Source organism: Canis lupus, chromosome 21 (genome assembly GCF_011100685.1).
Source record: "Canis lupus familiaris isolate Mischka breed German Shepherd chromosome 21, alternate assembly UU_Cfam_GSD_1.0, whole genome shotgun sequence".
Taxonomy (NCBI): domain Eukaryota; kingdom Metazoa; phylum Chordata; class Mammalia; order Carnivora; family Canidae; genus Canis; species Canis lupus.
The window spans coordinates 24757540-24782003 of record NC_049242.1 but is presented as its reverse complement, the minus strand read 5'-3'; the positions used below and the strand labels follow the sequence as shown (position 1 = coordinate 24782003).

Below are 24464 nucleotides of genomic sequence, written 5' to 3'. Positions count from 1 at the left end.
CTTTTAACCTTTGTTTTTTGCTTTTTTGTACTATTAGTAAAACCTAATATATTTTTTTGAAAAAAAATCTGTTATATGTCATGTTTAATGCTGCCTGAGCCTTTTACAAAGTTCTAACAATGCAAGGCAGTCATGCAATGATGCATATGAACTAAGACTTCCATCATACAATCCATTTTCAAATTCTCCTTTAGCCCTCAGAACAAATTTGTGTGGTATGATCCTTCCCAACTTTATATGTGAGAAAACTTTATGTGTGAGGCTCAGAAAGATTTTATGATTTGCCCGACACAGCAAGGATACTAAAACTCAGAACTCTGACTACAAACTCATTGCTCATGCAGCTTTATCACAATGCCAGACTTAAACATAGGCATCAGGAATTCAAAAATCTTCTGTGGAGTTCTCTGCTTATTTATGAAGAACATTTGTTCATAATTAATAGCATGTGAACACTGGGCATAGAAGAGGGAAGGATGGTAACCAAAAGCCCTTTAGTGCCTCAAGCTGCCCTGTTAAAAGCTCATTCAGTGGGAGAGGACAACAAGGTTTAAGGTGATAGAAAAGCATTTTGGAGCTCTGAACTCCTAAATGTATTCTAGACCACTAAATGAAAGCTGCACTGGTAATACTGACTTTCAATGACTGAGGGCTACTATGAGTCAGACACCATGCCAGGCTTTCCTATTCCTATCTTCCTTATGGTCTTTTTGACAAGTGAAAGGGCTCCTATTTTACAGATTAGCAAACTAGGCTGAGAGATGATATGACTTGTCCAAAGATGCCCAACTAGTTCAGTGGCAGCTGAATCCTGATTGGTTTGACTTCTAGACCATCTTAAAACTATAGAACAGAAAGCAGATCACTGGTTGCCTGGATGGGGAATCAGGGAGAACAGGAGGAAAGTACTGCATAAGGGTGCCAGGAAACTTTGGGGAAGTGATGGATATATTCATATCTGAATTGTAGTGATGGTCTCACAGGTATATACATATGTCAAAACTATATTAAATTTCTGTCATTTGCTGTCAATTTTACCTCAATAAAAGATAAAGCTGTTTAGGAGGGAAAAATATATACTGCTCTTTTAGTAACTACCGACCACTTTTTAGTAACCAGAATATCTACCCTTAAATTATGTCTGATCACAGGCAAGCCAGGCCAAGGAAATCTTTCCCTGAGCAATTTAGTTTGAGACTTTGTAAACTATTAGTAAAATATCACTGTGAAAGAAAGTTTTAAGTACCTAAGAGTAACAGATTTTTCCCAAATACTCTACAGCACCTCATAATACACTTCCATATAAATTAAATATTAATTGCAAAACATAGCCTGGTAATAAATAGGATAAAGAATGAAGGCTTTGGCATTACCCAACCTGGACTAAACTCATCTTTGATTTTTACAAGTAAACCTAGTCAGGCTGCTAATCTCTATACAGTTCCTCACTAATAAAATGGAAGTAATAATAACAATCTATCATTTATTAAAATTAACGACACCAAACTAAAAACACTTTATCTGATTATCTCATTTAATCCTAACAACTATACTGTAACTACCACTATATTCCCATCTCAAAGATGGATAAAATGAGTTATAGAAAGATTAAGTAACTGAAGGTCACAAAGCCAGTAAATGCCAGAACTGGGATTTAAACTCACCTTACAAAATTATTCAGAGCAATACATTTGAAGAAGTAAAATACTATTAGTGTTAGTACAATATAAATGACAGAAAGCCCCTTTTATTCTTTAAAGAAAGGTTCTCTACGAAAGTCTATTGTATTAAAAGGAAAAAGATTTTAAATATTCTACAAATTAAACTTTTAAAACTAAGGCTAGTGGTGTCCACTTTACCCAATTTTATCCCTACTTCCCAGTCTACAAAGTAACTACTATTTTTCTCTGCCTTACTAATGAGAAAATGCAATTCTGAAATGTTAAATAAACTCCTAAGTGACACAAATATAAGTCTTCTGACAAGAAATGGAGCTCTTTCCACTTGGCTTGTTGCCATCCAAGGCACTCAGAACCACACTCAATATTTTTTCAGAGACCACACCTTAAACATCTTAAGCAGTATCTTCCATAATATCAAAGAACCAGGGATCCCTGGGTGGCGCAGCGGTTTAGCGCCTGCCTTTGGCCCAGGACATGATCCTGGAGACCCGGGATTGAGTCCCACGTCGGGCTCCCTGCATGGAGCCTGCTTCTCCCTCTGCCTGTGTCTCTGCCTCTCTCTCTCTCTCTGTGTGACTATCATAAATAAATAAAATTTAAAAAACAAAACAAAACAATAAAAAGAACCAAAGTTTCGTGAACTCTAGACTTAGAACTCTTTGCCCTAATTCATGATGCCAATAGTGTTAGTACTTAAAAAATGACATCTACGTACTAATATACCCATTCTTTTTCTCACTTATTTCTGGACTGGCTAAGAAAACTGATTCTCCAATCTGTCAAAATACTATTATCATTGAATAAGAAACAAAAACCAGGATAATATTTGTACAGAACTTTTATGAAGTTCTTCCTCATGTATTAAATCCTTGCAACTTTCAAAGGTAGATATAGACATGATTATTTTACTTTATAGGAGAAAAAACTGAAATTCAGAGTGCTTAAACAACTTTCCCCAATTCAGAGAGCTAGTTAGTGGCTGAGCCGGAGTTCAAATCTAGATCTTCTGACTCAACATCCAGAATCTTCCACACAGCAAACCTAGTCTTCTTTCAGAAATAAGCTCAGGTGTCTACTCCTCCAAGAACTCCTCCAGGAAAAAGGTACTAACACCATCCTCTTTGCTAGTTATTTTACAGCATCTATAAGACACTGAATGTAATGTATTTGTTTATACCTTTTCCCTTGCTCCAGGGAGCCTCTTAGAGGCAGAGATGACATACTACTCATCTCTGTGTATTATCAGAACCTACCTAGCACATGGGGAGCCTGAGTGGCTCAAATGATTAAGCGTCTGACTCATAATCTCAGTTCAGGTCTTTTTTTTTTTTTTTTTTTTAAGATCTTATTTATTAATGAGAGACACACAGAGAGAGAGAGAGAGGCAGAGACACACAGGCGGAGGGAGAAGCAGGCTCCAGGCAGGGAGCCTGATGTGGGACTCGATCTTGGGACTCCAGGATCAGGCCCTAGGCCGAAGGCAGGCACTCAACCATTGAGCCACCCAGGCGTCCTCAGTTTAGGTCTTGATCTCAGGGTCATTAGTTCAACCCCTACGTTGGGCTCCACACTGGGTGAACCTACATGGAAAGGAAAAGGAAAAGGAAGGGAGAAAGGAAAGGAAAGGAGAAAGGAAAAAGGAAAGGAGAAAGGAAAAAGGAAAGGAGAAAGGAGAGAGGAAAGGAGAAAGGAAAGGAGAAAGAAGGGAAGGGGGAAGGAGAAAGGGAAGGGAAGAAGAAAGGGAAGGGAAGGAGAAAGGGAAGGGGAGGGAAGGGGAGGGGAGGGGTGGGGAAGGGAAGGGAAGGGAAGGGAAGGGAAGGGAAGGGAAGGGAAAGGAAGGGAAGGGAAGGGAAGGGAAGGGAACCTACCTAGCACAGAGCATGACACTCATGTTAATTAAATAAATACAACCATAAATGATTATTGTTATCTTCTACTAAGACTCTAGTTAGCAAAACCTCTTTTGGGAGCCATAATTTAAATTACTTGTCAGGAACCACTAAGGGCTTAACAAGGCAGTCATAAAACTCCACATTTCCTAAAGTCTCAGTCCTTCTACCACCATAATTGATAACTCAAATCCTATATTTAGGGCCAAAAAATCAAATGCACAAGCTGAGTACTGATAAAATTTAGTTTTGTACCATTTGTTTTGTGTTATCTAAAAGTTAAAGTTGACCAAAAAGTTAATAAAGAGGAAACCTGGAAGCACAGAAAAGAACTAAGAGTTAGAAAGGCAATAAAAAAGGTCCCAAACTTCTTCATTTCCCAATATAACCTTCACTCATTTCTAGTGAGATTCTAGGATCTGTCACAAATCAAGTTTTGAGTATCTACATGTTTATTGCATACACAGCTCCAGTGACCCAACTATGGGCAAAGAATAGAGGAACGCTGCATGACAGCGGACTATAGTAGAGACAACACAAGGGGGGGGGGGGGGGGGGGGTTGGCAATGGCCACAACAGAAAAGCTTATGTTCAATTTCCCCTCAGAACTGATGTTCCAGGCTGTTTAAACATGCTGGCAGGAAGGTAAAATAACGCTCAGTACTACAACTTGCCTAACCTACCTCTTCTATTCTCCCCTGCCCAATCACAGTAAAAAACCAGAATCATTATGCAACATTACTTAGCAGTGTTTTCTTCTGCATCTTTTTCTTCTGCAAATTCTCCAGGCTATGAGTAGGAAGACTAAATACACATACAGAACCACTTTTATGCACAGGTAGGCACAGTTCTTTAAAGGCCATTTCATACCTTTCCTTCACCACAAAGTGGTAAAAAAATAAGTACCAAGCCCAATGATTTTCTAACATCCAGAGAAACCTATGAAACTGCTCAACTCTACAGCATTTTGGTTTTACTAAGCCAAGGAAAAATCAACTGCATTCATGCTGGCTTTCAAAACAGTACTGTTAGTAAAGGTATAACAAAATCATCTCCTCCCTCAGTAAGAAATAAGTAAAGCCTGGAAACACAATCATACAAATAAATAAAAATATACCATCTTATATTGAATGAAGGCAGTAATACCATACTGTAATAGTATCTTTGTATTCTTTATAACCATGCCAAAAAAAGAGAACTAGTTTCAGTTTCACTAAAGAATGTTCTTGATGAAGCCACAAAAATAATTTTATTAATCTCAATTATTACATCTTTTTAATATTCTGTGATGAAATAGGAAGTATGCATAAAGAACCTCTCCTGCATACTAACGTACAAGAATTGTCTCAAAAACACTAAAGAACTTGTGCAATTAAGTTTCAGGCTGAACTAGCAGCTTTTTCCATGAAACACCATTTTTATTTGAAAGAACAACTAACAGACAAACTATGATTATTCAGACTTCAATGTTCAGCAGACATTTTTTCAAAAATAAACAATGTGAGTCTCAGGGCATGGAAAACTGTCATTATTTCTTGTCAATGATAAAAATTTGAGCTTTGAAGAAAGAATTAGAAAAGATTTGTCTGGGTAGCCCGGATGGCTCAGTGGTTTAGCGCCGCCTTCAGCCCAGGACCTGACCCTGGAGACCCGGGATGGAGTCCCACGTCGGGCTCCCTGCATGGAGCCTGCCTCTCCCTCTGCCTGTGTCTCTGCCCGTCTCTCTCTCTCTCTCTCTCTCTCTGTGTCTCTCATGAACAAATAAAATCTCTAAAAAGATAATAAACCTTTAAAAAAAAGATTTGTCTGATAAGATTGGTGGTAATATTAACAAATGAGATTTTTTAGACATTATATAATAGAATACGTCAACATTGAGAAGATCTGCATAACTCAGTAAGCCAATATTTTCCAAATGACCAATGCATGATGCTACAAAATCACACACAGGTAGAAGATCTATTCAAAGTACAAAACAGATTAATAGATTTTAACTTAACACAGTAAGAAAAGCTCACCGATATAGTTTTAGATTCTATAACATAGTGGACCTTCAAGAAATTAACAGCTATCAAGTTTTGGTGTAGTATCAAAAAAGAATATCCACAATTATCTAAAAGAGCGATAAATTCCTTCCTTTTCCAGCCACATATCTATGTGGATATCTACGTGGATTTTCTTTATAAACTACATACAAAACAACCAATTGCAAAATACTGAAGGTAGAAACAGAAATATACCCAGTCAGGTGTCAACTATACTCCAATTAAAATAAATATAAATCTATCTATATCCAGACAGTAAAAGGATATGGAAAAATGTAAAATATTCTTCTAATAGTTCTGACTTGGGATAACATATTTTCATTGAAATATGCTAATACTTAATAGATTTAATATTTCTAAATAAGTTAATACTTTTTAAATTTCAGTTTGTTTGTTTGTTTAGTAATCTTCACACCCACTGTGGGGCTTAAACACACAAAACAGCCCCAAGATGAAGAGTAGCATGCTCTTCTGACTGAGTGAGCCAAGTGTCTGCAGTTTTAATCTTTAATACAGCAAATATTGATAGATATAACCCACATATGAATGCTCTTTGTCGTCGTAATTAGTAAGAGTGAAGATATTAAAATGTTTGAGAACTGCTAATATACCAATGAGCAAAAATAACCCATTGCTACACACAAGAACATAAATAAATCAAAGTTGAGTGCAAAAAGCCAGTCATACCTTACGAAAGTTTATAAGCAGGCAAAAATAATCTGTGGTATTAGAAGTCAGAATACTGGTTATGTTGGAGGAAGGGGTAATGTTCCCTTTCTTGATCGGAGTGCTGGTTATACTTTCGGTGCATTTTTTTCTACACAGGCTACATATATCTCAGCACAATTTCTTTTTTTAATTCCAGTATAATTAACATGCAGTGTTATATTAGTTTCAGGTGTACAATATAGTGATTCAACAATTCTATACAGTACTTAATATGCATCGTAATAAACGTACTCTCAATCCTCTTCACCTGTTTCACCCACACCCACCTCCCCTCAATACAACTTTTTTTTAAATTTATATGTTCTATATAAACATACACACATAAACAACCTACCTAAGGCTCATCTACAGAAGTTCTGTTAGTACTGGTTGAAGTGGAACTGGGCATGTCTCATCTTTTTTTTTTTTTTAAACAGTTCCTTGGGTGATTTGAATGTGTACCCAAATACTACTCCTCTAAGTAGATTGAAAAATACCGATCTCAGAGTTTAAAACCAGGGAAGACTTCAGAGCAAGGCAGATCAGGTTTTTAATACAAGCTTCTCTTTTCTCACTATGTAACCAAATATAAGCTACTTCTATCCCTACAAGCCTCAGTTGCTCAGTTTCCTCTTCTATAAAATAGGTGCAATACCCTATACAGGGTAAATGTGATGATTAAACTATATAATGGAGAGAAAATACCCAGTATGTTACCTACTAGAGATACTCAAGTTTTAGGCCCCTTTTGTCTTTGCATCTTTATCCACTCCTAGTCCTAGGCCAGTCAAATTTACCCTCTTGAGTCTTGATTTCTTCATCCTTAAGAAAATAATGCAACATGACATACCTATACACTATAGGTAAAGTAAAATGCTATAAATATGTTTGCAGAAGATGGAGATTTTTGCTAAATTCAAAATAAAAGGACACATTAAAAAACTAGGATATGCAGGGCACCCGGATGGTCCAGTCAGGCGTCTCGCTCTTGGTTTCACCTTAGTTCACTGATTTCAGGGTGGTGAGACCGAGCCCCACATTGGGCTCTTCATTCAGTGCAAAGTCCACTGGAAATTCTCTCTCTCTCTCTGCCCCTCCCCCTTTCCCCACTCCCAACTCACAAAAGCACAAGCTCTCTAAAATAAATAAATAAGAGCAGCCCTGTGGTGCAGCAGTTTAGTGCCGCCTACAGCCCGGGGTGTAATCCAGGAGACCCGGGATCGAGTCCCATGTCAGGCTCCCTGCATGGAGCCTGCTTCCCCCTCGGCCTGTGTCTCTGCCTCTCTCTCTCTAAATAAATAAATAAACCTTTAAAAATAAATAAATAAATAAAAATTAATTAATTAATTAATTAATTAATAATAAATAAATAAAATTTTTTTAAAAAGAAAACTAGGATATGTGAAAAAATGACAAAACAAAGGCTAGAAAATATGAGTATCAGCAGAAACTGTCAAGCTTGAAGAACATGATCAAAAATCAAATCAAGGGATGCCCGGGTGGTTCAGCAGTTGCGTGCCTGCCTTCGGCTCAGGTCATGACCCCAGGATCTGAGATCAAGTCCCACATCAGGTTCCTGAGAGGAGCCTACTTCTCCCTCTGCCTATGTCTCCACCTCTCTCTGTCTGTGTCTCTCATGAATAAATAAATCGTTAATAAAAAATAAAAAGTCAAATCAAGACCATAATCTTGAATCAGCCAGGGACTGAAATTTACTATAAAAAAATATATCAGGGGATCCCTGGGTGGCTCAGCAGTTTGGCGCCTGCCTTTGACCCAGGGCGCGGTCCTGTAGTCCCGGGATCGAGTCCCGCATCGGGCTCCCGGCATGGAGCCTGCTTCTCCCTCCTCCTGTGTCTCTGCCTCTCTCTCTCTCTCTCTATCATAAATAAATAAATAAATAAATAAATAAATAAATAAATAAATAAATAAACAAACAAACAAACAAACAAACAATAAAATGTCCATATCTGGGGTGCCTGGGTGGCTCAGTCAGTTAAGCATCTAACTCTTGATTTCGGCTCAGTCTCAATCCCAGGGTCGTGGGATCAGGCTCCTCAATCGGCAGAGAGTCTGCTAGAGATTCTCTCTCTGGCCCCATGTCCCTCTGCCCCCAACATACACACGCTTGGCATGCGCATGCTCTCTCTCTCAAATAAATAAATATGGGCACCTGGATGGCTCAGTCAGTTAAGTGTCTGCCCTCAAAATTAGTTAAGCATCTGCCTTCGGCTCAGGTCATGATCCTGGGGTTCCTGAGATGGAGCCCTCTCCCTCTGCCCCTCCACCAACCTTGTGCTCGCTCTCATTCTCTCTCTCTCAGGTAAATAAAATCTTTAAAAAAAAAATAACATAACATGAAATAAATTTTTAAATGTCCATATCTAAGAAAAAGCACACTCTATATCATCATAAAAATAGGCATATTCTGAAAGGACCTAGGTATCTGCTTAAATAGAGGGAGGAGGAAGAGTTGTATTGGAGCTTTATAAACCAAAGTGTTCTTACAATATCTTCATACAGTGATCAATGGCCCATTTAATAAAAGGTTAAACTGGGAATCCCTGGGTGGCTTAGCGGTTTGGCACCTGCCTTTAGGCCAGGGTGTGATCCTAGAGTCCCGGGATCGAGTCCCACATCAGGCTTCCTGCATGGAGCCTGCTTCTCCTCTGTGGCTCTGTCTCTCTCTCTCTCTCTCTCTCTCTCTCTCTCTCTCTGTGTCTCTTATGAATAAATAAAATAAAATCTTTTTAAAAAAATAAATAAATAAATAAAAGGTTAAACTTTTATTTTATTTTTAAGATTTTATTTATTTATTCATGAGCGACAGAGAGAGAGGTGGGGGGGCAGAGACACAGGCAGAGGGAGAAGCAGGCCCCATGTAGGGAGCCCGAGGTGGGACTCAATCCCAGGTCTCCAGGATCACACCCTGGGCTGCAGGCAGCACCAAAACACTGCGCCACCAGAGCTGCCTTAAAAGATTAAACTTTTAGATACACAAAGTAGTAAATTGACAAAGAAGTTTCTGTAACTGTTCTCTACACTAAAGATATGCACAATTTCCCAAGGCACTAAATTTTATAATAAATAAGAAATATGAACTTGCTTTAATCTCTTTGATCTTTAACATTCTACAACTTAAAATTTGATTTCTGATAGCCTGTGAGTTAAGAATGAGAGAAGATGAGGAGCAGGATGAAGATGGGGAGGAAAAGGAAAAGGAGAAGTAATAGACTGCATGTGATCCACAAGCCTAAAATATTTTTTACTGAAAGCAACTGCCAACTCCTAAATATACCCTCTTGCTGTCTTCTACTTCTGAACCTTATGCTATACACCATTATTGTTACCAAGCCCTTTATCAATCCAATTAAATTCTAAATTCCATTCTAAATAAATTTTTAAAATCACATCTGAAAAATACATATCACCTCACTCCTTATTAGAATATCATACTACTGTTTTGTCATCTATCCTTACTAGGTTCAGTTCAAAAACTAATCACTCACTACTTGTGATGCACCCTCCAGGAACTAAAACTATAAAAATGACTATGAAACAGTCCCTGCCACCAAGAAACTTCGAGTTAACTGAAGAAGCAGACAAAAATAGTTAATTTACCTAACAGAGTATTATGACAGAAGCATGCACCAGATGACCCCAGGAACAAAATGGGGGCACTTTATGGCAACCTTAAGGGTTCTGAAAGGTTTCTTAGGAGAGATGACCCAACCCAGAGGGATGAATAAAAAGAAAAATGCCATGAACAAAGGTGTGAAATTGCAAGGTATCTATAGGAACTACACGCTACTCAGTATTACCAGTCATAGAAGAGTATAGGTAGGAGAACTACATAGGGATAGGTCACAAAAGGCCTAATAGTCATGCTAAAAAGCTTAGACTTTAGAGCCTTGCTAAAGGGATTTAGGCAAGAGAATGATGTGAACATACACATCTATTGGGTACATGTTCTAGCTGCTGAGTGAAAGACTGGTTTACTAGATGGGTGATACAGAAACCAGTTAGGAACCCATTGTACTTGTCCAGGTGAGATAAGGGTCTGAACTAAGGTGGTTTAGTAGGAAAGGGGATGTGAATTCCAGAAAACACTTAGAAGGATTTCTTTTTGGCTATGAAAGATAAAGGAGAAGAAAAGACTATGGGCACAAGAATATGTAATGAAAAAGACAGTATCTTCAACAAATGGTATTGGAAAAACTGAACAATTACATGCAAAAGAATGAAACTGGACCGTTTTCTTACACCATACACAAAAATAAACTCAAAATGGATATGGACTTACATGTGAGACCTGAAACCATAAAAATCCTAAAAGAAAGCACAGATAGTAATTTCTCTGACATCAGCCATAGTGAGATTTTTCTAGAAATGTCTCCTGAGGCAAGGAAATAAAAGCAAAAATAAACTATTAGGACTAAATCAAAATAAAAAGCTTCTGCACAACAAAGGGAACAAAACTAAAAGACAACCTACTGAAGGAGAAATAACATATCTAATAATCAGTACCAAAATATATAAAGAACTCATACAACACCAAAAAAATAATAATAATCCAATTTAAAAACAGACATTTCCCCAAAGAAGACATACAAATGGCCAACAAACACATGAAAAGATGCTCAACATCACTAATCATCAGGGAAATGCACATAAAAACTACAATGAGGGATGCCTGGGTGGCTCAGCAGTTGAGTGTCTGCCTTCAGCCCAGGGTGTTACCTGGGGTCTGGGGATTCAGTCCCCATCAAGGATGGGGTCTGGGGATCGAGTCCCCATCTGGGGATCAAGTCTCATATCAGGCTCCCTGTAGGGAGCTTCTCCCTCTATGTCTCCGCCTCTCTCTCTGTTTCTCTCATGAATAAATAAATAAAATCTTAAAAAATAAAAATAAAAATAAAAATAAAAACCACAATGAGGTATCACCTCATTTAAAATGGCTAAAATCTAAAACACAAAAAAAAATAAATAAATAAAATAAAATAAAATAAAATCTAAAACACAAGAAACAACAAGTGTTGGTGAGGATGTGGAGAAAAACTGTTGGTGGGAATGCAAACTATGGAAAACAGTATATTAAGATTCCTCAAAAAGTTAAAAATAGAACTACCCTACTATCCAGTAATTTACCCAAAGAATACAAGAACAAATTTACTACCATGTATTCAAAAGGATACATGCAGCTCTATGCTTACAGCAGCATTAGTTACAATAGCCAAATTATGGAGGCAGCCCAAGGGTCCATCAACAGAGGAATGGATAAAGAAAATGTGGTATATGTGTGATATATATACACCATGGAATATTACTCAGCCATATAAAAGAATCAAATCTTGCCATCTGCAACATGGATGGATCTACAGGGTATAATGTTAAGTGTAATAAGTCAGAGAAAGACAAATACCATGATTCCACTCACATGTGGAATTTAAGAAACAAAACAAAGAAAGAAAAAAGAGATAAACTAAAAAACAGACTCTTAACTATAGAAAAAGATGATGATTAACAGAAGGGAGATGGCAGGGGGAGGGGAGGACCAGTAAAACAGGTGAGGGGATTAAGAGCACACCTAGGATGAGTACAATGTATAGAGTTGTTGAATCACTGTATATACACAGGAAACTAATCACTGTATGTTAACTATACTGGAATAAATTTTTTTTTAAAAAAGACTAATGGTACAGATTCATTAGCCAGTATGACTGAAGTGCATTTAAGTTACAAAACTACAGGAAGAAAGGATTTTAACTTTTTGTGTGGGAGGGGGTACAGAATGGAAGAAGTTAAAAGTAGACAGGGAAAATGAGCTCTGTTTTGGATCTACTGAATCTAAGGAATATCTAAATGGATGTATGTAGATGGCCAGAAGCCAGGGAGATTTACAAATCTGGAGATCAGGAGAAAGCTCTAAGCTGGAGATATTTCATCAGCACACAGGTAGAAGTTAAAGCCAACAGAACGGACAAGACTACTTAAAGAAGAATCTTAAGTCCAGTGAGCCAAGGAGTCAACCCTAAGGAGTACCAACATTTACTAAAAAATCAAAAATAAAGATCTCTTCTTAAATACCAGCTAGTTTCAGGAGATTCAAAAATTTCTTCCTGCTAAACAACAAACTGGGATAATCAAAACCATAAAACATGTTCATTAGTACAGCTTACCTAATGAACAAGTAAAGATTAAGAAATTTGGTAGGAGAGGGCTTTCCAGGTAAGTGCCATCGCATCCAGAAAGAACAGGAGCATGACTATACTATCTATACTATAGTTATGTTTGAGGATTTGTTTATTTGGTCTTACGGTAGGTATACATGCTAGAAAGACCTTAAAAGAGGTACAAACTAAAGCCTACAAGGAGACTGGGAGGGAACAATCAAGGAAGATATGGTCTGAGTTCATGAACCATTCTTAAGCTCTTCTTCCACAACACATCCAAATCTCCTTCAAGTCTCAGCTCAAGCATTAATCCCTCCTAGCAACTCTCTCTTCCCTGCTCCCCAGGCAGATCAGGCCACACCAACCTCCATTCTCCCATACCCCTTGTTTGTGCCCCCACTGTAGCATTCGTCCTACTGTGCTAAGCAATGCAATGTGTCGCATGTCTGCCTCCCCAATAATTGACTATAAACTTCTTAAGAGCAGGGAATTTGGGGATCCCTGGGTGGCTCAGCGGTTTAGCGCCTGCCTTTGGCCCAGGGTGTGATCTTGGGAGTCCCGGGATCAAGTCCCACATCAGGCTCCCTGCATGGAGCCTGCTTCTCCCTCTGCCTGGGTCTTTGCCTCTCTCTCTGTGTATCTCATGAATAAATAAATAAAATATTTTTTAAAAAAAGCAGGGAATTTTAATTTTTGTATCCCATATTTCCAGCACTCCCTCACTGTCATCTAATAATCATTCAATGTGTATTTGTTAAACAGATCTCTTAAACGTATCTGACACAGACAAGACTACTAACTCTTTTGCCTTGGAATGTATTGCAGCTGTGGATTTATGTTCTTTGTTTTGCTTTATTTATGATAATATTAAGATAAATGTATATTCCAAATGTAAAATGATTGTGAGGAGATACAGCCCAAGGAAACACTGAATAACAAAAGAACAGCCTAAGGGGAAAAATTAAACAATTCATAAGTAAAATAAAAATAATAGCAGTCATAGCTACCATATTAAGCACCAATTATACATATGCCAGTCAGGGTTCCAGGTTCTCTGTCCTTATCTCCTTTAACCCATACAACAAATCAACAATGGAGTATTATCTCCCTTTTACATATGCATAGATAATTTATCTCACTATACTACTCTGTCTTAGTAATAAGTTACAAGTAGAAAATTGAGTTTTGTCAGGATAATGAAGAGCAAACACTGCACTGCATTCTCCACTTCAATATAGCCTCAATTATTTCATTTTGAGCTAGCCAGCACAGTAACAGTGGAACCAAGTCCCATGAATTCCTCTACACCTTCCCTGTCCCACTATATCCAACAATCTTCAAGTTTCAAGGGAGAAATTGTGAACTGTCCATATACTCCCTTCCCCAAGGAGAACCTTTCAGAAAAACAATAAACCAAATATAACAAGCTTTTCACCTCTGTGTAGGGATTTCAATTTTGTAAACTAGGAGGGGGAAAAACCCTAAGATTTATATAATCCTTTACAGCTTAAAAGGTATTTTCACATTTATTATCTCATTTGAAATCCATTTCACAGATAAGTAAACTGAAGCTCCAACAGAGTATTAATGAATTTGGATTTCACATCTCTTAAACAAAAAATTCTCGGTGGTTAGGTTGCTGAATTCCGATATGTATAAGTGAGGACTTCCCATTCATGGTACTCTCTGTACATCAGATGACAGACTCTCCTGTACGGTCAGGGTCAGGAAAGGATCAATGTACCAAGTAGTCTTTCTTGCAAAAAGAAAAAGCACAAAAATTTTGACCAAAAGAATTAGGTGACTTATTAAAATATGAAATGTAGTGCTAAGGTGATATAACAAAAAACTAGTATCTAATAAATAAAGAACTGCCAGTGAGATAGAAACTCTAAGTGCTGTTTCAAAGCTCACAAAGGCTGCTATTAACCCCTCTCATTCCTATATCCAAGTACGACTGGTCCACATCTGGATAATCTGATCAGCCATAAATGCAAACTTGCTTCCTTCTTGCTATCTAGACTACCTGTGTGTGTGTGTGTATTTATATTTCTTGCTATCTCAACTACCTGTGGGGGGGGGGGGGGGGTAGTCTAGATATATATATGTGCGTGTGTGTGTGCATATACACACATATTTTTTACTTACATATAAATAAGTACTGCCAGATAAATGGAATTAGACAATAAATTTGCTTCCTTTTACTTTTTGTAATTTCCAATTTCTACCATGTGCATGTTATTTTAATGCTAGAAGAAAAACGCTCTTTTAAAGTTAAAAAATAATTAAAAATAAAAAATAAAAAAATAAAGTTAAAAAATAAGAATAATCAATAAAAACAAAGTAAGTCACAGAAGAATACTTACACTATGATTCTATTTATATAAATTGCACAGATAAAAAAATATATTGTTTAGGATATGCACTTGTTTGGTAAAACTATAAAGAAAGGGAATGATGCATACAAAATTTGAGAAAGCTGTTACTTAGGAAGAGAGGAGAGACGTTCAATCACACAGGGAATCACAAGAAGCTTTAAAGATACTACAAATTTTCTTTTTAAGCGGAGCAGAAAACACAGATCTTCAATTTGTTCCATTCCTTAAAAATGTATGTTATATGCACCTTTATATATATGGTTTATTTCACAACTTAAAAAGATACAAACATGGTTGAGAAATCAGAATTTGGGAGCTATAACCCAGACTCTTCCACTTACTGTGTAACCTTAAGCCAGTCATTTAAACTCTCAGAGCAGTTTTTCTTCTTATTCTATAGATGAGAAAGCTAACAGCTAAAACATATGTTTAGTACTTTACTGATTAAAGTTCCTAGACAACAAATATGCAAATATGTACAAACATGCAAATATGCAGATAAACTGTGAGATGATAATACAAAGTAATCCCTCTTTAATAAATTATAGGACACTATACTACCAAGAACTCAACAGTAGGACACACAAGGCTATTCACATTCTAGTATCTTCCTACTTCATAGTAATGGCAGCAATATTTTTTTTTTAAATTTTTATTTATTTATGATAGTCAGAGAGAGAGAGAGAGAGAGAGAGGCAGAGACACAGGCAGAGGGAGAAGCAGGCTCCATGCACCGGGAGCCCGATGTGGGATTCGATCCCGGGTCTCCAGGATCGCGCCCTGGGCCAACGGCAGGAGCCAAACCGCTGCGCCACCCAGGGATCCCCAGCAATATTTTTTAATGTGTACTATGTAACCAAACTGTGTTAAATACCTTCCATGGATTATTTTGTTAAATCCTCAAAACAGGGCAACCTGGGTGGCTCAGTGGTTTAGCGCCGCCTTCATACCAGGGAATGACCCCAGGGTCCCTGCATGGAGCCTGCTTCTCCCTCTGCCTGTGTCTCTGTCTCTGTCTCTGTCTCTCTCTCTCTCTCTCTCTCTCTCTCTCTCTCTGTGTGTCTCACAAATAAATAAATAATTCTTAAATAAATAAATAAAAACAAATCCTCAAAACAACCCTATGAAATTATTCTCTCATGCCCACTTTACAGATTAGACCATTGTGCCCAAGGTCACACAACCAGCAGTGAATGGTGCACCTACTTGAAAATCCACACCTTTAACAACCACATTAGTTATGCTTCACTTCTCTTACTACATCTAAATCACTATCTCGCCCAACAATGAAAACTCCTTGACAACTGTTTTTTGTTTATTTTCATTTCCCCTGGCATTTAGCATGTAATAAGAAATAAATATTGAACAAATAGTTCATATAGGTATAGTGTTCTCGGGGCATAAAGTTATCTCATGAACATGAACTGATTTGTTTCCCTTGACAGCCTTGTGAAGCATAAGTTTTTGTTTTGCCATCTTAATCATATTTAAATGTGCAATTTAGGAGAAATAAGTACATTCACAATGTTGTGCAACCATTAACCCTAAATATGAAAGGTTGTAATGACTATTGAAATCACCCAGCTATCAAGGGGTGGAATCGGGGATTTGAACTCAGGACTCTTCACCCATAAATTCACAGCCATTCATTCTACCAAGGGGTCTGTCTACCAGTACCTCCATCTGCTCCTTCCTTCTTACCGGAATATCAGAAGAATCAAACACTTTTAATCAAACACAAAATACATTTCCACTGTACAAGTGCCCACAGCTGTGAGGAGGGAAAATATCCACCAAGACATTTCTCTCAGGCTTGCTTTCAAAAGCTATAGTTTTAATTTTTTTTTTATCTTATTTATGATAGTCACACAGAGAGAGAGAGAGGCAGAGACACAGGCAGAGGGAGAAGCAGGCTCCACGCACTGGGAGCCCGATGTGGGATTCGATCCCGGGTCTCCAGGATCACGCTCTGGGCCAAAGGCAGGCGCTAAACCGCTGCGCCACCCAGGGATCCCAAAAGCTATAGTTTTAATATAAATATCTCACCTGTAGCTCAAGCCTGCAGATCTACAAAAGCAATGTCTGGACCCGAGAGTAAAGTTATGAGGAGAAATGCTTGCATTAGTTAAATTACGCTCATCGAATTACAGATAACTACTCAAACCTGGTTTTTATCTTAATAGAGCTTCCTTATAACAAAACACTTTGAAGGATAAGGCCAATCTGCCATTATTCTGTCCATTTTGGAACTACAAAAAAAAAAAAAATCCTAAATATTGAGCTAAACATTTTTATGTGCTCAACTGTCAAAGCCAAAGAAAATGGTTTGTTTAAGAGCTGAACTCTGAAGCTCGAACAAAAACAGAATCATTTGATCCTGTTGATGCCAATTTTATCCGCTTTACATCCCTCCCCATGTTATCTCAGTCTGAGCTCTAATCAACAGCCACTTCATGTTTAACATATCATAGTTAATGCAATTAAGTGCAGAAAATTGTTTCCCTAAAGCTGTTTCCCTCAGTTATACCCTTCTTTACCTTCCACCATCACCATTCTGCCATAAAAATGATATGCTTATCATTGAAGCTTTAAATAAAATTGCTGATGAATAGATGGAGACATTGTTGCTGCAGTTAAATGTAATGTGCCTACATCAACACCAACCCTTAAAAAATAAAATAAAAATGATTCTATATGCTTTATTTATCCATATCTGACAGAATTCTGACCACTTGAATTCCTTCAGAAGAAAATTCAATCTATAGAAATATAGTCCAATTATTTTAAATCTTATCAAGTAATGCCAAAAGAGAATCAAATGAAAAACTCCATCAATACCAAACCATTTCACCAATGAATATTTATGACATTTCCATATTTCCTGTCTTCTCTCTGTTTACATAAAGCGGTGGTGCCAAGATTCATCTCAGGATTATTAGCCTGCAATACAATGATGGGCCTAATTGCCTTGCAAACCAGGACACCAATAAATGGAGTCTTCAGACAATCAATTTTAAGAGGAGAAAAAAAAAAAAAAAAAAAAGGCCTAACCTCTTTCTACATACATGCACGTTGCCTGACTAGGAAATAAATTCAGCCTCATATTTTTCAGGTTCATTCATGGGTTCTCAAGCAAGGAATGCTCCCTTAAATACCTCAAGCTCATCAAATCTATTTAATTCCAAATTCCAGGACTAATTTTTAAATGCACCAAGGGGAGGGCGGAAAGGAGAAGGCAGAGACATCATACAGAAAGATATATATCACATTCCAGTTTTATCTTCTCCACCTTTAGTCCAAGAGATTTTTTTCCCCAAAACTTTCTTTTTATGATAAATGAATAGAAAACACCCTCCCCCTGATTAATTCTACTTTAACTGAAGCCCCTCTTAACTTTACCCTTCAGGTTGATTTACTTCCAAAATACGATACTAATATAAATGAAACTAAAAAGACTGAACTAACAGCTTAAAATGTCGTCTAGGAAAGAGAATCTTTAATGTACCTTCTCTGTCCCCTGCAAAGTTCCTTCTGATTATTGTCCCTCCCCCAACCACAGCCTCCAGAGCTGTCCATTTAAGTCCAATCCCTTACCCTCTTATGTCTCTTGGAGGACATCAGAATCTTTCCTAACATCATCCAACCCACCTCTTCCCAGCCCTGCTCACTGCCCCATTCCATCCTCCCTGCCCCGTCCATACCTACAACTCCAGGTCTCTCACTCCTTAAAAAGCCTCTTTGCCACCTTACCATCAGCAACCACCTCTCCAGTCCTACCAGTTCATCTAAGACACTGCTTCTCCAAAAATTCCTCTGCCACCTTGGCCAAGGGACATTTTCTTCAAGATGCCATCTCCCTACCTTGTTCACCACCTGCCACTTTCAGTGAGTCTAGCCCAGCAGCATCTTCTGAGCCCTCTGCCTCGACGCTGCACCCAGGGAGCCACCATGCCTTTCCGGTGGTTCTAAAATCACCCTAAATCCCATCCCTTGTGCCCCCCTCTAATTTCAATCTCTGCCTGCCCATTTTGGGCCTAACTTCTAATTTATCCCCCCCTCCTGCCAGCTCAACCATCACACTCCTCTCGTTGAAAAGTCCCACCCCAACCAGTTCCTATTCCAATTCCCATAAGCACTCCCCAGAAAAACCCCAAATTCTACCTCCTTTACTCTCCTAACCTACGCTATTCCATAAGTCTCCACAAATTCCACCACCCAGAGATGGCAAGTGCCCACTTCCAGCTAAGGTCTCAACCCATGCCAAGCCCCTTACTCCCAAGCTCCTACCACCTCCATCAGTCTGCCTTAGGTCCACCCCAAATTCCACCCTCGAGAATTAACACCCCTCCCCCAGGGTCCTATCCAACCCTGCAATCCCACTGTCTATTGAAATCATCCCCCTACCCTGCACCCCTGGCTGGATCCCAAGCTGTCAACTGCTCCAAGCCAACCCCAAATCCATCACCCTCTTTCAGTCCCCTCCCCCATTAAAAGCCATCCCACTCCACTCTCCTGATCCATCTCGCCCAAAACCACCCCAAATTCCACCCCGACCTCCCAACCTCACACTCCTGTCCCATATCGGGTCAATCGCTATTTAAAGTCCCCTTCCCTTGGCGCCCCCCCACCCACTCACCCTGCAACCTGCTTGGGTCCCACCCTCACCCCACCCCCAGCCCCGCGCCAGGACAAGTCTCCCCGGCCAACCCGCCGTTCCATCGCGACCTCAACCCCCTTCCCCCAACCCACGCGGGGTCTCCACAGCCCCCACTCTCATTCTCCGTAAGTATCACCGGCCCAGGCTCCGGGAGAGCGGACCAGGGGAGGTGGCGGGGGTGGGGGGGCGGGGGGAGGTCTCACCGGCTAGCCGCTGCAGGCGAAAACGACGGCGGAGGCGGCGATGCCCTTGTCTTCTCTGGAGGCTACAGCGGCGACGCTCTCGCTCCCTCGCCCGTGTCCAGTAAGGTGGCGGATGGCGCGCAGGGAACCGGAGCCTCCTCCTCAGACTCGGCTCTGAATCCTCTGCAGTAGCCGACCGAGAGCCCGACGGGTGGGGGGAGGGGACGTTCGGCTGCGGGCGAGGGAGGAGGAGGCGGAGGGAGGGGGCGGGGGACCGCTAAGAAGGGCGGGGAAGGAGGAGCCTGCGCGGCGCCGCGACACGTCCCACAGCCTCAGCGCGCCGGGACCACAACTCCCGGCATGCCTTGCTCCGGCCCGCGCGTGGCCTGCGCGGCCTACGCTGCCAGCCTCGCGCCTTCTGTGGAGGGGCCAAACGCTCCCCGGTTACGGACGATGTAGCGAAGTCCACCATCCGCCGTCCGCTTTTATCGACTCAAAGACCGCTTGAGCGGAAGGTGAGGTCGCCCCGTGCCCTCTTCTCCAAGTAGCGATGTTTGCGGCGTCTCCAGCCTCTTTACACGCACACCGCGACCGCCGCCGCCCCCCCGCAGCTGGACCACATTTCCCAGCATGCCCCACAGTCTCCCGCCCTCCTTCCGGACCCTTCTCAGACGCGGTACTACAGTTCCCAGGGGGTGTGGTGCCTGTGAAATGCTGGGAGATGCAGTTCTTGGTTCCTCCTCCATGTTAAGAAAAAGAAGTGAAAGAGAGGAAAAAGGATAGGAATATGCCAATCCACTGAGGATAGGCCTAGTGGGGATAGATCACCCGAGTCTGTATTCTCTTCGCCATCACCGTTGCCACTATCGCACCAGAGCTGATGCACCAGCTTCCTCCTGGTCTCCCTGCAAATCAGAGGACGTTTTGGCAACTGAAATCCAAATGTCAAAAGATACTTTTTAACCCAGCTCCATTACTTTAAATTCTTTACCTTAAAAAGAGAATGAAACATTTTGGAAAAGGAATCCCTGGGTGGCTCAGCGGTTGAGCATCTGCCTTCGGCTCAGGGCTTGATCCCGGGATCAAGTCCAATATTGGGCTCCTTGCATGGAGCCTGCTTCTCCTGTCTCTGCCTCTCTCTGTGTCTCTCATGAATAAGTAAATAAAATGTTAAAAAAATATATGTTTTTTTGAAAAGTTGAATGCACAAGCTGGTTATCTGAGGTTGTGGATTACAGGGGTAATGTAAATGTTCATCAAAAAGAGCTAGTTAAATTGTAATACAAACAACAAAGTAGTAAGCAGCTATTAAAATGATATAGATCTATTTATTGATATGAAAAGCTATTCATAACTTATTCTCGAGGGAAACAAATTGGTTACAGAACAGCATGTTTATAATGGTACAATTTGTGATATTTGAAACGATATTCTATAAGCACAGATTTCAGGAGAGGTTCCCCAAAATATTATTAGTGATTATCTTGGAAGAAAGGGTGTCGGATACCAAACAATTTTTATTTTCTTATTGCCTGAATTGTTTAACGAGAGCACATAGTTTTTTTTTTAATTATAAGACTTTTTCAAAAAAATGTAATTTCCGGGCAGCCCAGGTGGCTCAGCGGTTTAGGGCCGCCTTCGGCCCAGGGCATGATCCTGGAGTCCTGGGATGGAGTCCTACATTGAGCTCCCTGCGTGGAGCCTGCTTCTCCCTCTGCCTGTGTCTCTGCCTCAATCTCTCTCTCTCTCTGTCTCTCTGTCTCTCTGTCTCTCATGAATAAATAAATAAAATCTTAAAAAAAAAAGTAATATCCAAATCCAACAACCATACTTTGCTGACTAAAAGCTTACCGCAGCTTCCTGTTGCCCTCAGTGGTACTCCAGGATGAGGCCTGTCTGGTTTTTCTATGAGCTCAACAGTTCCACTGTTAAATAATGGTGGTAACTGAAAATTCATAAAAGACCATTAATTCAGTAGAAAGAAAGTTCTCTATTTTCTTCATATATTTTCAAATTTTTCCTTTCTGGTCTTTCCACGGCCATTTCCTCCTTTTCTTCTCATTCTTGAAACTCAAGCCAAAGCCCTACCTTCCCTAGAACATATTTTAGGCACATTGATCTTCCTTGTATCTGAATTCTTATAGTACTGGTTTTTAATCTGTGGGCCAGAGATCCCTGTGGAGACAAGGAATGAGAAGGGAAGAACAGAGTTATTGTAAAGAGTCCACAAAGCTCTATTTAAACAAAATATTGTCTATTGAATAAGTAAGTCTTATACTTAAAAAAAAATAGTTTTCCTCCTTCTGTGTCTAGCTCTCCTAGCATATGGAATATGGCATCAGATGATCTCTGTTGTAGCATAAGTCCTGTATTCAATTACAGTATTTTAGATTTTTTTTAATTTTTATTTATTTATGATAGTCACAGAGAGAGAGAGAGAGGCAGAGACATAGGCAGAGGGAGAAGCAGGCTCCATGTACCAGGAGCCCGACGTGGGATTCGATCCTGGGTCTCCAGGATTGTGCCCTGGGCCAAAGGCAGGCGCTAAACCGCTGCACCACCCAGGGTTCCCAGTATTTTAGATTTTATATGTCATTATTCCTTGGTGTTCTGAACACCAGAACCGTCAAGCTCCACTAGTCAGCCCCCTGGCGAACCTCAGGCCTACCTGAGAAAGGCCAGTTTCCCTATAGCAGAGGTGAATATGGTCCACAGCCCTGCTGCAGCCAATCTCTTCACTTCACTCTTCCTACTCTAGTTACACTCTTATTCTTATGACCCCCTTTCCCAAAGTATATCAGGCACTGTCATTTTCTTTTTTTTTTTAATTTTTTTAATTTTTATTTATTTATGATAGTCACAGAGAGAGAAAGAGAGAGAGGCAGAGACACAGGCAGAGGGAGAAGCAGGCTCCATGCACCGGGAGCCCGACGTGGGATTCGATCCCGGGTCTCCAGGATCGCGCCCTGGGCCAAAGGCAGGCGCCAAACCACTGCGCCACCCAGGGATCCAGGCACTGTCATTTTCAAACTGCCTGTCTTGTTTTTCAACCTATTAGCCCAGCCTTAAAATCCCAATCCCTATCCCCTGCCAAACCTCCTCTAGCCCCTCTGCTCCCTTTTCTGAGAAGAATAAGAAACATATCTGTAACATATTGGCTATGTGACAGCCAAGTCCCTTCCCCTCTCTAAGTGTTAAATTGGCCATGCCCTCTTCTAACCCTCTTTTATTCCCTCTCCTCCTTTTTCCCCATTTCTCCTACTAGCAGAAAGTGGGGGCTAGCTGAAGGTCAGAATTAGAAGGGGTCTGACCTGGCAATCAAGTAAAGCATTAATCAGAATTACGGGCATAGGTATGAAGTTTTCCAGACTAGGAATCTTGGAATCAGATCCAAAGTCAGACCTTGCCATGAACATGCTGGGTGACCTTTAGTAGGTGTCTCAACTTTTCTGAATCACCGTGTTTACATCTGTAAAATGGAAAGAAGGATTCCTGCCCTGTCACCTCAAAAGGATTAGGAGAATGCAATAAAGCAATGAGTATGAAAGTGCTTTGGGGATCCCTGGGTGGCGCAGCGGTTTGGCGCCTGCCTTTGGCCCAGGGCGCGATCCTGGAGACCCGGGATCGAATCCCACATCGGGCTCCCGGTGCATGGAGCCTGCTTCTCCCTCTGCCTGTGTCTCTGCCTCTCTCTCTCTCTCTGTGTGTGACTATCATAAATAAATAAAAAAAAAAAATTAAAAAAAAAAAAAAAAAGAAAGTGCTTTGAAGACGTAAAGTGGAATTTATGGTCCAAACCCTTCATCTAACTTGAGAATTCTCTTTCAAAATCCCTTCCAAGTGTTGGCATATAAACTATTTACTTAATATTATGCCATTATTAATGAACATATTAAAGTATTTCAGGAATCAATCCTATTAAGTCAGTTTTATCCCTTGATAAATTTTCTATATAGCACAGTGAAACAATTTCTAACTTTTTAAGATTTTTTTCTTACCGAATTTTCATCAAGATACATTCTTTTCTCTATCAATTTTACAAGACAGGTTAGATTCATCAGTTATCTTTTATCTTTATCAATTTTTACTGATGATTGCTTCAGCTATTTTGAAGTTTCTAGTCATGATTTCCACCAATTCCACCTTTTCCTGGAAGAGATTTGAGCCATTGTCATTTTTATTTTGTGTTGATTATTTCCACCAAGTGGAATTTTCCCAGGGGTCAATTTTGCAATGTTTAATGTTACCAACAAAGACGGGATCATTCAGTTTGCTTTTCCATCCATAATAAATTTTTACCACATGTAGTTGTAGCCATTGTCGGTTTTATTTTGTGTTGATTATTCCTACCACATCTAATTTTTTTTTCTCTGCAACCCACCCCAAACAATCTCAGGGACAAAATGAGAGTGTCAAAACACTATTCTTTGCCTGTTATTATCTGATTCACTGAGACTGTGAGATGGTTTTGTATCAACTATATTAATGAGTTTGTTTGAGCTCTCTTTTTCTTTCAAAGCATCTCTTTAAGAGCATTGGCCCATATATGTGAGCTGGACTATTACTTTAAGAATTGCTTTAAAAGAAAAAAAAGGAATTGCTTTAGGGGCACCTGGGTGACTCAGCTGGTTAAGCCACTGACTCCGTTTCAGCTCAGGTCATGATCTCAGGAGCCTGGGATCAAGCCCGGTGTTGGTTTGGGTTCTGTGCTTTGTGGGGCGGCCGCTACAGAATTCTCTCTCCCTCTCCT

The 24464-nt window shown here is 39.9% G+C and overlaps 1 protein-coding gene across 3 annotated transcripts in view; it reads right to left on the bottom strand.

The window, feature by feature from the left end:
* Positions 1-20005, bottom strand: part of FAM168A (family with sequence similarity 168 member A) — a 186831-nt gene extending 166826 nt beyond the window's left edge. Inside the window, exon 1 of one of the 3 annotated variants that reach the window (XM_038568709.1) lies at positions 19736-20005. The gene's annotated coding sequence lies outside the window, so the exon portion shown is untranslated. The remainder of the gene's footprint in view (positions 1-19735) is intronic. The other 2 variants (XM_038568708.1, XM_038568707.1) reach the window with 2 other exon arrangements.
* Positions 20006-24464: the final 4459 nt, after the last annotated feature.